General features: G+C 33.3%; 1 protein-coding gene across 4 annotated transcripts in view; it reads left to right on the top strand.

The window, feature by feature from the left end:
* The window catches only part of LOC105341392 (uncharacterized), a 32,687-nt gene that overhangs the window by 9,109 nt on the left and 11,370 nt on the right, over positions 1–12,208 (top strand). Inside the window, exon 3 of one of the 4 annotated variants that reach the window (XR_010713804.1) lies at positions 7,551–7,663. The exons of the other annotated variants lie outside the window; for them this stretch is intronic. The gene's annotated coding sequence lies outside the window, so the exon portion shown is untranslated. Of the gene's footprint in view, positions 1–7,550; positions 7,664–12,208 lie in introns of those variants that run through there. 4 annotated transcript variants of the gene reach the window in all.

Raw genomic sequence — 12,208 nt, 5'->3', positions numbered from 1 at the left:
AAATGAATGATAACATGCAAACATGTATATTGTATACAGATGTTACCGATGGTAACAGAAGTATACCATCTGTTCAGTTTTGTTGATCTTAATAATGCATGCACTTTAAAATGGTTTTCAAAATCAATTCCTTCTTTGTTATAAAGCATGTGCAGAGAACTGGCTTTTGGGCATAGCTTTCCTCTCTTGCAGGTAGCTGGATTTGTCTTCATTTCTTAATGGAAGAGCTAAAAATGGCTCTCTCTACATACCTGTCTACTTCTGTAAAGAGAGAAGCATTTGCTGTATACTCCGCATTAAACTCTTATGTACATCCGGTTTATTGTGATAAAGATGCCCTTAGAGAATGACATTTGTCACATGAAATACGTATAAATCTGACAATAATTAAATTTTACCTGAAAAGAAAAACATTACTGGCCTACACAATGATTAAGTGGTACATGAAAGGAAGGTTGATCTTCTCACAACTTTTTTTTCTATGGCCTACTTCTGATGGTGCAAAATTCAGGTCTTCACATACTTTAAGCATTTAACTTGGATTGATCTTTGTTTTTGAATCCTTTTTGTGATCGATGATAAACAAATTTTTTTGTAACTCGCTAATATAACAACTTATGGCAAACTGAAAGAAAGTTATGTGCCATTAGGTTTACAGTGTAGATTTGGCATTGTTTGAAGTCACTTCAATTGTTTGTCCACTACAACCTTTAATGCATTATCAGTGAATTAACAACTGACTACTCTAGTCTTAATCGACTTATGAAACACTTTTAAGACATAGTATGTGGCTTTGGCTAGAACCTAGTTCTAGATCCAAGGGCAAAGGCTTTAAGAAAATAGTTTTCTGTGGCATATTTTTTCTCACATTGACTCAGTCTGGCTCAAACTTCACCCACAGAGACTGCAAAGAGGATTTTGGCAGAATACTATTTCAGGAGCATGGTTTTTTTTCTTTCCTTGCTGCCATCTTACACTTCACCCAGTAAGTGTTAAGTATTGTATATCAAAGGTCAAGGTCAAAGCAGATAGCTTTGTAGAATGTCCTTTGAATTCATATTTCTTTTCCTTACCCAAATTTAATTCACACATCAACTAAAGAGAGTCCATGAGTATTGGTAAATTATTTGTAGAACTTACTTTTAAGTTTTAAACAGTTGAAAGGTTGGGGTCAAAGCACCACTTATTAGCAAGTCCTTTTAAGCAGTATGTTCTTTAATAAAACAGTATTTCTTGCCCCTTGTATTGGGTTTCTACAAAAGGAGAAAGTTACTTTGATTTGACTACAAATAATCAATGTGAAACAGGTATTAAACAAATCAAACAGAAGTTGATTTTGGAAGTAATTATTCCAGTTCATTTCTTTTCAATGCATTAAAACTTGTAAAAGCATTCAATTTTAGGGGATTCTATTGTTTGTTTCCATGAGTCATGGATGCCATATTGAACTGGAAAAAAAAACAAGTTCAATTACTTCTTTCCTAATTATAGGGTACCATAAAATCAAATTCCCATGAGCTGATAATTTGTTAACTCAAACCACAAATATTTACCCCCCCCCCCCCCCAGGCTTTACTGTATGTACAAAATGAACCCTCCAATCTGATTTCAGTGCATGTCCATTGATTACTGATTAGTAGCAATTTTCTGAATGAGTATAAGATAGATGTTGGGTGCCTGCTTTTCTTCAGTCAAAGAATTGGAGAAATTTCTCCTATGAAATGCTGAAATGCACTCTTTGCTCTTATCAATTATCTTTTATCTCTCCAAAAAGTTACCTTTTCATGAATAAAAAAAACAAACAAAAAACAACAGGGAAATCTATGGGCTTCATTCATTTCATAAAAAGGAATTAGAAATGATATTGCAGTACATTTTCGAAGTTGATCTAGCGGAAGTCACTATTTTCATGAAATAAATTTATGATTCTCTTGCATAGTGCAGTTACTAGTGTTATTTAATAAGTGTTAATAGCATAATAATTCTGCCGAAAATTTATTTGTTTCAGAATGAAGACAAAATTATTAATTATGGTTTGAATTAGATACCAAAGACTTAAAGCAATTTTCAGCATGCTAATTGCCCAGTCATCGAATGGCATTCAGAGCTAGGTGTTTGTTTGTCTGTTTGGAATAAGGGGCGCGTGAGATACACCTATAAGAGAAAAGTTATCAGTGAATGAGATGAAAACTGCTGTAACACGCTTATTTGGACCAATGTGAGACGGGGTTACTGCCTATCATTGTTATGACGTGTCGTACTTCGAAGATTGAAAAATGGCTTGATTAAATGTAAATAAAAGAATTTACCGGGTACTGTTCATGTAGTTGAGAATATGCATGGTACATGACTAAGTCTGAATTTTCTGTAAGTTTCAAACTCAGTATTTTTGGATACAGTTATTTCGGGACAAGTTTGATATTGCCAAGAGCCATTTATGGTATTTGATGCATACAATTTATCCAATATCCAAAATTTTGAAGTGTCTGATGCTGTTTTGTTTTTTGGAAAACTTAACAAGAACTGGCCTGGGGCTAGCTGTTTGTAGAGACCAGCTGGACTGTATTGCAAATAAGATCCGGAAAGTTGTTCAGACTCGATAAGGTAAACATTTAGGATCTAAATGCTTGAACAGTAAAGATAACAGCACAGTTTTGTAGACTAAAGTTTAGTAGACTTTTTCTACTTAGTACAGTCATACTAATAAATCTGTCAACCTGTTTCTAAATATTCAAATAATGATCTTATTATGAGTACCTTGTAAATCTTCAAATTTGAAGAAAGCAAGGCCTTGGTGAATATTATTTTATTTTACATTTGTGATGATTTTCAAAATAATTTTATATGATATGCAATAACTGGGAGGAGTTTAGAATGTTGCCCAAGTTTTCTCTATTTATTAATATACTTAAAGTATTTTTGGTATTTTTCAACATGCTACGTAAAAAGAGGAATACTAATTTATTCTTTGAGTTTTAATCTTGGCTTGATTTCCTCATATTTTTATAGAAAATCTTTATCATTCAAGGAAATCTAGCTAGATCTTAGATCTTCTTGTATCTTTGCACTTTGTGTCTCCATCTAGGTCAGAAAAAATCTTTATTTACTGCATACTGAACTGAAAATTGTATTACACTATGGTAATAAAATGCAATCAGATTAAAAATTACCTGGCAGTTTTCATTTTGGTTGTTGCTGATTGCATAGTTAATAATATTCGGTATGGGAGGGATGATTGCTTTGTCAATAAAACCCATTGAGAAGAAGGCTTATTGAAAAGTGGGCTTAACATTTAGCATCATGTATCAAACGACACTGCACTTTTGTTTGATGAAGAAATAAAAAAAGTGCAAACAAATAAAGAATAAAATTAATTTTATGCATAAAAGTGCAGACTTGGGAGGAGAAAGCCAGACATGATCATGATTATCGTGAAATTTTGATTTGTGTTTCATCGGAGTGGTGTTTTGAAGTAGGTAACATGTTATTGACCATTGATGAGTCACCATGGTCACACTCAGGGTTGTCAGTTTTATGATCAATCGGGATTTTAATCTTCCACAATACCAGGTCTTATCTTTTATTCCTATTATCATGAGAAGTCTACCGTGGGGTCTAAATTCATCATTGTGGCATTCATGCAGGCAAATTATTGGGCTTTACGCCCTATCATTCATTTGCAATTGGTGTCTCAAAAACCTTGATGCATGCATGAGGTATTCTTTGCTAATTTTGATGTATTATATGGCATGGTAAATATAAACATAAAAAATTGGAGGTCAGGATTCTAAGTTCATGGCAATTGAAGTATAAAGTTAAATTGTACATCATAGCACATAATAAGATTTTGATATTTCTGTCATATGTCCATTATATTCTTCTTCTTCTTTTTTTGAAGGGGGGGGGGGGAGGTTAAAGCATAGATCTACCTCATAATGAACTGTGTTATGGCAGATGCTATATCAAAAGAGTCCTAAAGCTCACAGCTTCCAACCATTTTTAGTTATTCTGCGTTATAAAATAACAAGATCTGCTTTCTATATTGAAACTACTGACTAAGTAATGTTAATAAGGTGATGGAGGGGATAAATTTTTGCGTTGTTTTTATTAAAACAAGTAATATATTGTTTCCAATTACTAGTAAGGTAGAATTTTTTTTATAATGAAGATGGATAAGTTTAATGAGACTCATCTGACATCCCAACACAGGTGTTTACTTGTGTAAATCCGTATGATGCTGAATTTGTACCTATTACTTAGTAAAAGAAGAGTGCTCAACAGAGGTAGGTAGTATAGATGTAATAAGGATACAGAAAGGTGTATTGGTCAGGGACAATGCAAGTACACTGATATTTTTATTTTCATGCATCATTTAATTGTCATGGAGGGGTTTTTATTTACCAAGACCTTGAAGGAAAAATCTGTATGTATATATTTGTATACATGTACTAGAATATATTATTTGAATTGAATAGATGGTGACCTGTCTAATATTGGAAACAAAAGAACAATCAATATACTTTAATTAAAAAAAAAGGACAAATATAGAAAGAAATGTAATTACACACTAAATTGCAAAAAAGGCTGTTTTATTTCTCAATTTTTTGTTTGTTTGCATGGGTGGAGAGGAGGGCCAAAAGAATAATTGATGTAGGTACTCTAGAAATGTGGTGTTTATGAGGGAGTTTGAATTCAAAGAACAATTATCATTGTTCCAATCTTTCAAAAACATTCTTCCCAAAAATATGTTGGTATTTCATCATGAAAAAGATTTTGATTGATTTTAGTTAATTATAGTTTCTACAAAAAAAAGTCTTCGTCCCCAGCCATTCTTGCGATGCTTTTGTTCCTAGAATTGATTAATCAGTTAACCTTGGGTTTCAATGGATTAAGATGGAAGATAAGGGGCATAGATGTTATATTTATCAGATCATTAAAACGCATAATAAATCATTTATATTTAGATCAGGTGGGAATTTAGTTCTTATTAATAGCCGAAAAATATTAAGGATCATCTTTGAAGATGCCGATTAGAAGAGCTGGAGTGGCTAGCTCCCCATCGCTTTGCATTCCAAATGAACAAGTCACTTCTTCCTTCTGAGTATCAGAGGTCGTTAACATTGATGGGAGATGATACTATGTGTATGCTAATAATATGATGAAGAAAAGTCAAGTCGCGTTCAAAAGTAGGCTGCCTGAGTTCACCTGCCAGTGACCCTGACCTGAAAGCGATGATTATCTGTGATTTATGGGGGGTGAATACCGTAGAACACATTCTTGTTCATTGTAGCAATCCTGTGATTTCATCAGCTCAGGGGAGATGGAGGAGAATGCATCATCTTCAAAACAAAAGTGTGCCTCATTAATATGTAATGAGTTTTAGATTGTGGGCTAGCCACAGGGAGATTTTATGCGGAGTTTTTTCCCTGTCAAGCATGGCAATTTTCTGTATCAGTACTTGGTGATGCTTTAAAGATTGTCATTAAGCAAAGTAGATCTTTCTTTTTTTTTTCTTTATTTTAAAAAACCAATAACAGCAAATTCCCATATAACATCTCATAATTGTACATTTTTAATAGGGTTTTTCATCTACATACTGGTAGTTAATTTACGATAATTATGTCTTATTCAACAAGTGCTGAAAAGTTTGAACTTCTTTATGTTTATCTTTGCATTGCCTTTGCACTGCATGAAAGTTTTCTTTGCAACAGTGCAGTATTTGCTCAATGAAGTTATTTCATGAATTTACAGATTGTTTGCACATTGTGTTTATGTCAACGATAAACCTATGATAGAATGTTCTTCACTGTTTCATACACTCAGTTGTAACAACTGTAAGTAGACATTGGGTTTCATAAATATTTAAGGTAATTTCAGTTTACTATTGTTGCTGCAATCATATTCCCAATGAAACAACAAAGAAACCATTGATTTTTTTTTAGATTTACATCTATTTTTTTAATTATTCACAGTAGTGAGTAAAATTGAATATTATCTGAGATGGAATAAATAGTGTACATTTGACCTTAGAATTACTTCTCTGTACTTGGTCATTTCCTACAGTTGGCATAATAATTGTTTAACCAGATCTATCCAGAAAGAACTATTGTTGTTATGGCTGTATAAAGGCAAACTTTTAAAGGCTTTTAAAGTCTGTTTAGGAGAAAATACATAAGTATGTATGATTATGAAAATCGGGAAAAAAATTGATATTGCAACTTATCATTACATCGTATTATGTCCTTATTATATTGAAATTCTAACACGCAAAAAAACCCCCTAATGTTATACTTTAATCAGCATGACTTATCTAACACACGAAGAGTACACTATTAACCCCAATAGAGACCTATCTTGTACCTGTTACTCTACCTACGCAATGACTTAGTACCTCCGTGTACTCCTAACGGAAGAGAATTGACACAGATTTAACACTCCAACTGTGTTAGATAAAAATCTGTTAAGGAAATAGCATTTGATCTACAGAAGGTATGATGGTATTTATGGTTTTTTGGTTGTTATCAATGCGAAGGTCGCGGTAATTATGATCTTAATTATTAATAATAATAATAAGTTTTGTAAGTTCTTGGTCAGTTCGTATATTCGTAAGAATGCCGTTTTATAGAATTGACATTCCAGATTATATCCCCCAAACAAAGTTTGGAGGGTACCAGTATATAGGAATCACCTTGTCCATCTGTCCATCCTGTCTGTCCATCTGTCTATCCATCTGTCTGCAATCGTGTCTTGATCTGCCTCTCTGGTCTATATCTCTCTTTGGAAGAAACATTGGTATGTAGTTCTTACTTCAATCAATGATTGCTTATGACCTGAGGGTGCATCAAGGGCACCCTAGCAGGGGTTATCATTAGTGGGCTTTGCTCACAGTACATGTAGTTTTTCTTGACTTGCCTAATGACTTTCAATATTGTTGTGATCATTGTGTTAATAAGGTCACCAAAGATTCACTGCTTGACATTTACATTTATAAGAAACTTTGAATTTCGGTTTCAAAAAGTTTAAGAGATTATGTTTCAAGGCTCAGAATAAGTTTGTTACATGTATTATCATTGACATTAAAAATTTATCAAGATAGTTTGCCTCCAAATAATATATTGTCTTTAAACAAAACTCAAAAGATTGATTTCCCAAAAAATCCACTCTCTGTTCAAGCATTTCAGACCCCAGTATCTTATTTTCCGGATTATAAGAAATTAGAGCATATTGAAGGATAGTTTATTTGAAATAATGTAGACAAACCCATAAATTCTATGTCTTGACTCCCTTCTGTTTAGAAATAGAAATGATATTGTTTAGTATCCCAACAGATATAGTCAGTGTCATGTTTATTGGTAAGAATGTCGTTTTATAGGATTGACATTCCATTTATTAAGGGACAGATTAAACCCATAAATTTTATGTCATGACTGGATCCCTTCTGTTTAAAAAATAGAAATGTTTTTGTTTAGTATCACATGCTGATATTAAAAAGCATGTTTTGTATTGAAGATGACTGGTACACTCGGATTTCTTTTATTTTTTCACATAAGGATCAGGTGCTCTGAGTTTTTTCTAAAGAATTGTGATAAAAGAGGCCGTTTTTGAATCTAGAGTGGAACAATGCCATCTACCACGCCACGGGTCAACAGGTGGCTGGTTACCGCCGTTTTTGAATCTAGAGTGGAACAATGCCATCTACCACGCCACGGGTCAACAGGTGGCTGGTTACCGAATGGCAAATACACTGGTGAGAACTTGTCTCATGCAAGGAACAGTGGTCTGTTAATATTGTAATACATGGAAATAAAATTAAAAATTAAGGTATTTTTTATGTTTAGTGTACATTACACACTCAAACAACTTGCATAACATGTGATATTGGCAGTCACTCTGCAGCTTCCTTTGTTTTAGACGCACCCTCTACTTTTGATCAAAATTTGGCTGAAAAAAGGTGCATATTATACATAAGACTTTTAAAAAGGTATATTAGTACTTGATGCTCCCTTTGTGCAAAGCTTTATAGCAAATCGATGATTTGTGCATACTTGCACAGGGCTACCAGGAGTCATGAGTACATACAGTACAGTTTTGATATTTTAGAGATAAAAATGTCCTGTTGTTGTGTCTCCGCAGCCATTATGAATCTGTCCTGGTTCTGTCATTGAGTACAATCCGCTGCAGTAATTTGATTCATATATTCTGTGTACCCAGAGCTAGCTCTATGGGGCCCGAGTCTCCAGCATGAAATGTTTTACACGTACCCTATGTCAGTTCAACTACCATTCCCGGAGCAACTCTTTTGTAGTGTAAAGAAATAAAATCTGGATTCCAGTATTTACACGTCAATATATATTTTATTTACTCCTGCTTTTTTTGACATACTCATGATACTGCACTTGTTTCTCTAACTGAAGCAACTATAGTATTAGTGTTGCAAATGAAAGCATATAATAGTGTTATATTGATGACACAGTATGAATAAACATGTACAGTGTTTTCATATATATAGAGAGAGAGAGAGAGAGAGAGAGAGAGAGAGAGAGAGAGAGAGAGAGAGAGAGAGAGAGAGAGAGAGAACTTAAATGAATAAAAACACAAAGTCCGAGTAAAACATAAGCGCTTTCATTTTCATCTTCAGATGTTTTACAAACATGTTGTAAAACATCTGAAGATGAAAATGAAAGCGCTTATGTTTTACTCGGACTTGTGTTTTTATTCATTTAAGTTTTCTGTATCTTATCCGACCACTGTGAATTTTTTCTGGATTTACCTCTCTCTCTCTCTCTCTCTCTCTCTCTCTCTCTCTCTATATATATATATATAGACACACACACACACACACACACACAATGTATTTTTGGGCATTGATTCTGGTGGCTTTAGTAAAATCCCCACTTTTAAGAATTCTCATTAATAAAAATTCTACCACTTTTCTCACTTTAATGAGCATTTTATTTTGAGAATTGTATAGACTCTACAATAATGTCCACAAAAGATAGCATTTAATGATTTTAACAATGAAACAACAGCAAATTGAATAAAAATCATCTATGTAAATATTTTATCATGGTTTTTTTTTATTTATTTGACCTAATTATTTTAAAGATGAATTATTAATATTGAATACTGATGGAACAGTCATCATGAGTAATGATGAAAATTGTTTTATGTATTGATTAAGAATAGTGTAAGTAAAAGTATACAAAAAAAAGTAAATGATACATGAATACTGTAAAGTGCAGCCATCATGATTTGTCACAAAGAGTCTGCATAAAGACACCTTTCTAGCAGAAAATTTAACCTTTTTATCATCGCAGTGATTTTCAACATTAAAAAGAAATGACATGCATATATTTTTTAATCAATATAATTTTATAATTGCATGGGGGTTTTTTATTGGTCATCTGATTGGGATTCTCTGTGCAGTTTAAAAGATAATTGTGATACACATTTATATTTATGTGATATATGGAGAATTTTTTTTATGCTGATAGACCTCACCATTTAGTTTCACTCCCATTGCACCCATTTTGCACAGAGCAAATGTACTGGTAATGTATTGATTCTAGCAATACAGTTCAAGTCCGTTGCCTTGAAGTCTTCCAGTGTTGTTTGTAGACTTTTCCTTCAAAACAAATACTGTTTATGATATGAAATTTCCCACACCTTGTTTGTACAGTGGAAATTAACAGTTAATTGTAGAGTGAACTATGCAGACTTCTCCTAAGACGTCTGTCTGAAATTGGCAAATTAACAACGCTTAGAAAAGTTGCAGCAATTTGTACAAATAGAGTGTGCTCGTTTTTGGACATTGGGAATTACGGGACATCTTTTTTACCTCTTTATTACCTCTCCACTATACTACCTGGTATTATGATTGTATTATCACAATGGGCTGTAGATCTCTGACCCGGAGAAATTTTGGATTGTTGGGGGTTTTTTGGTCGAATGATTTTTAGCTTAATGCCTCATGGGTAATGAATTGTCATCTAGTCAGGTTAGACATTTTTTTCAGAATATGATTCATTGTTTAAGATATTGTCATCTTGCAATGACTTTCCATCTGTCCTGTTTATTTCAAGTGACCTTCAATATCATGTTATCTAAAGTTTCTCCACCTTACATGTAAAACAATGGCTGGCAGACACTGGAAGTTACATCTTCAGGTTCTCCAACCTTAGAACACAGAGGCCACTTGTAAGTTTGTGTTTGAGTTCAAAGTTCTAAAAGACATTCTATTTTATATACATGTACTTAGGCTGACCTGATTATTTCTTAAATCTTGAAACAAAAGTGTTAGGGAGACCACAGGTAATTACAGTCAAACTTCGTTATCTCGAACTAGATGGGGCTGTTGAAAAACTTCGAGATATCTGAGTATTCGAGATATGGACGGTAAAATCCTTAAAAAATAAGTGGTTGGGACTCAAAAATCACTTCGACAAATCCATGGTGATCGAGATGTCCGAGTTCGAGATATCGAAGTTCAACTGTATTGAAATGAAAGGGGGGGGGGGCAGCTGTAGAATTTTTATTCATGTCAGGATTTTAGGAATGAAAGGAGAGAAGAATTTGATTGCCAAATGTTGTTATTCCATGATGAATAAAACACTGATTGATCCTTGAATATATAGGCCACTGATAAACTTGGATCTCCTAAAATATCATTGACAATTAATGTCTTATTTTCATGTGTCAGTGATGACAAGATAGATAATGTATCATTTATTAATCAGATAGTCTTAACCTACTTGCCTATAACTGCGTACCACTGTGATTATACAGTACCCGCAACGTTATTTTTTACAATCGTATCGTGTATCAATCCTATCATATTGTGCGTGTATACTGTTCTATTGTGTGTTAATCCTATCGTATCGTGTGTTAATCCTATCAGGTTTATCGTTCAGCTATAGCAGTTTTTCCGTATATCTTATCGTGTTAATCGTTTTGTTGTACCATTTCATATGCAGATAAATTTATTTCAAAGTTACATGTCGTTCAGTGTGCCGTATACGAAAATTTATTGAACAAGAAATGAAAAATCCTATCCAGCATTCTGTCATGAGGCTAAATTCTTAATTCTAAAAAAATAATAATGACAGTCATTCACACTAGCTATAAACTCTGAAAAATGTCAATAGCGTACAGTACAGTTGGGGTCAGAATTACAAACCTTAGTGAAAGTAGTTCAATCACCCTTACATCATTGCATTATTTGTTTTTGTTCCATGTAATATCTTTTAAATCCTCCAGTAATAGGATTTTACTTACATATATTCTTTTCCTCAGTTAAACCCTCAGTAACCTTCATGCACTGATGAATACAAAAGGGGGAATTATATCGAAATAAGCTATTCAGAATTGTTATGCATTGTAAGTAAATTTGAATTACCTGGTACATTGCATTCAGAAGTCGGAAAATCAATTTCATTGTTTTATTTGATAATACTTGCCAAAGTATTTCAATAAGTTCAGATGAACTTTAGATAACTGTATACAAGGCTATTTTTATACTGTTATTTATTGCCCAATCATGTCCCATTTTGAACTCTTCCTAATACACTTGCGGTTAAAAAGAAGTATCTTTGTCAGTTGTCAATAAGGCCAGTTTTAAATTTGCCCAATGTCAGTGAAGGCACAATGAGAGAAAATGACTCCTTTTTATTGCGCATTAATTTAGATTGACTGTCCATGGTAGATTTTGGGATGTATTAAGTACTTTATGTACTTAATATGTAGACCTGTTATCTCTGAATTGTTAACTTCACATTGCTCTCACGAGAGAACCTATAAAGTAGACTGTCAAGTTCAATATATTGTAATAGTGTTGCGTGATAATACAAACTATATATAGGTCAGTCACAAGTACTTGTGAATAGGTTGACCCTTGGACTAGGGGTTCTTTAAAAAAAAAAAGGAGACCAGGACATAGTGAATAGCATTGTAAGGCCTGTCAATATCTATTGTCTAAGGCACAATAAGCCTCCATTTTTTGAGTAATATCGCCTTGCTGTAAATAGAGTCCATTGTAAAAGGACAAGGTTGTAGGGGTAGCTAATGGATCAAAGGTAGAACTGGCTTGAACGATTTAAAGGTTGGGGATTAGAAATCGCACAATGCAAGCCTTTTAAATAAGCAAATGCATTTTTATTGAAGAAACAAATCGCAAATATTTGTTTGGCGGTTTAAATTTAGGTGTACTTCT

The sequence above is a fragment of the Magallana gigas genome, chromosome 5 (assembly GCF_963853765.1).
Source record: "Magallana gigas chromosome 5, xbMagGiga1.1, whole genome shotgun sequence".
In the NCBI taxonomy this organism is placed as follows: Eukaryota; Metazoa; Mollusca; class Bivalvia; order Ostreida; family Ostreidae; genus Magallana; species Magallana gigas.
The sequence above is the reverse complement of the archived record's forward strand: the minus strand, read 5'-3'. Positions and strand labels throughout refer to the sequence as shown.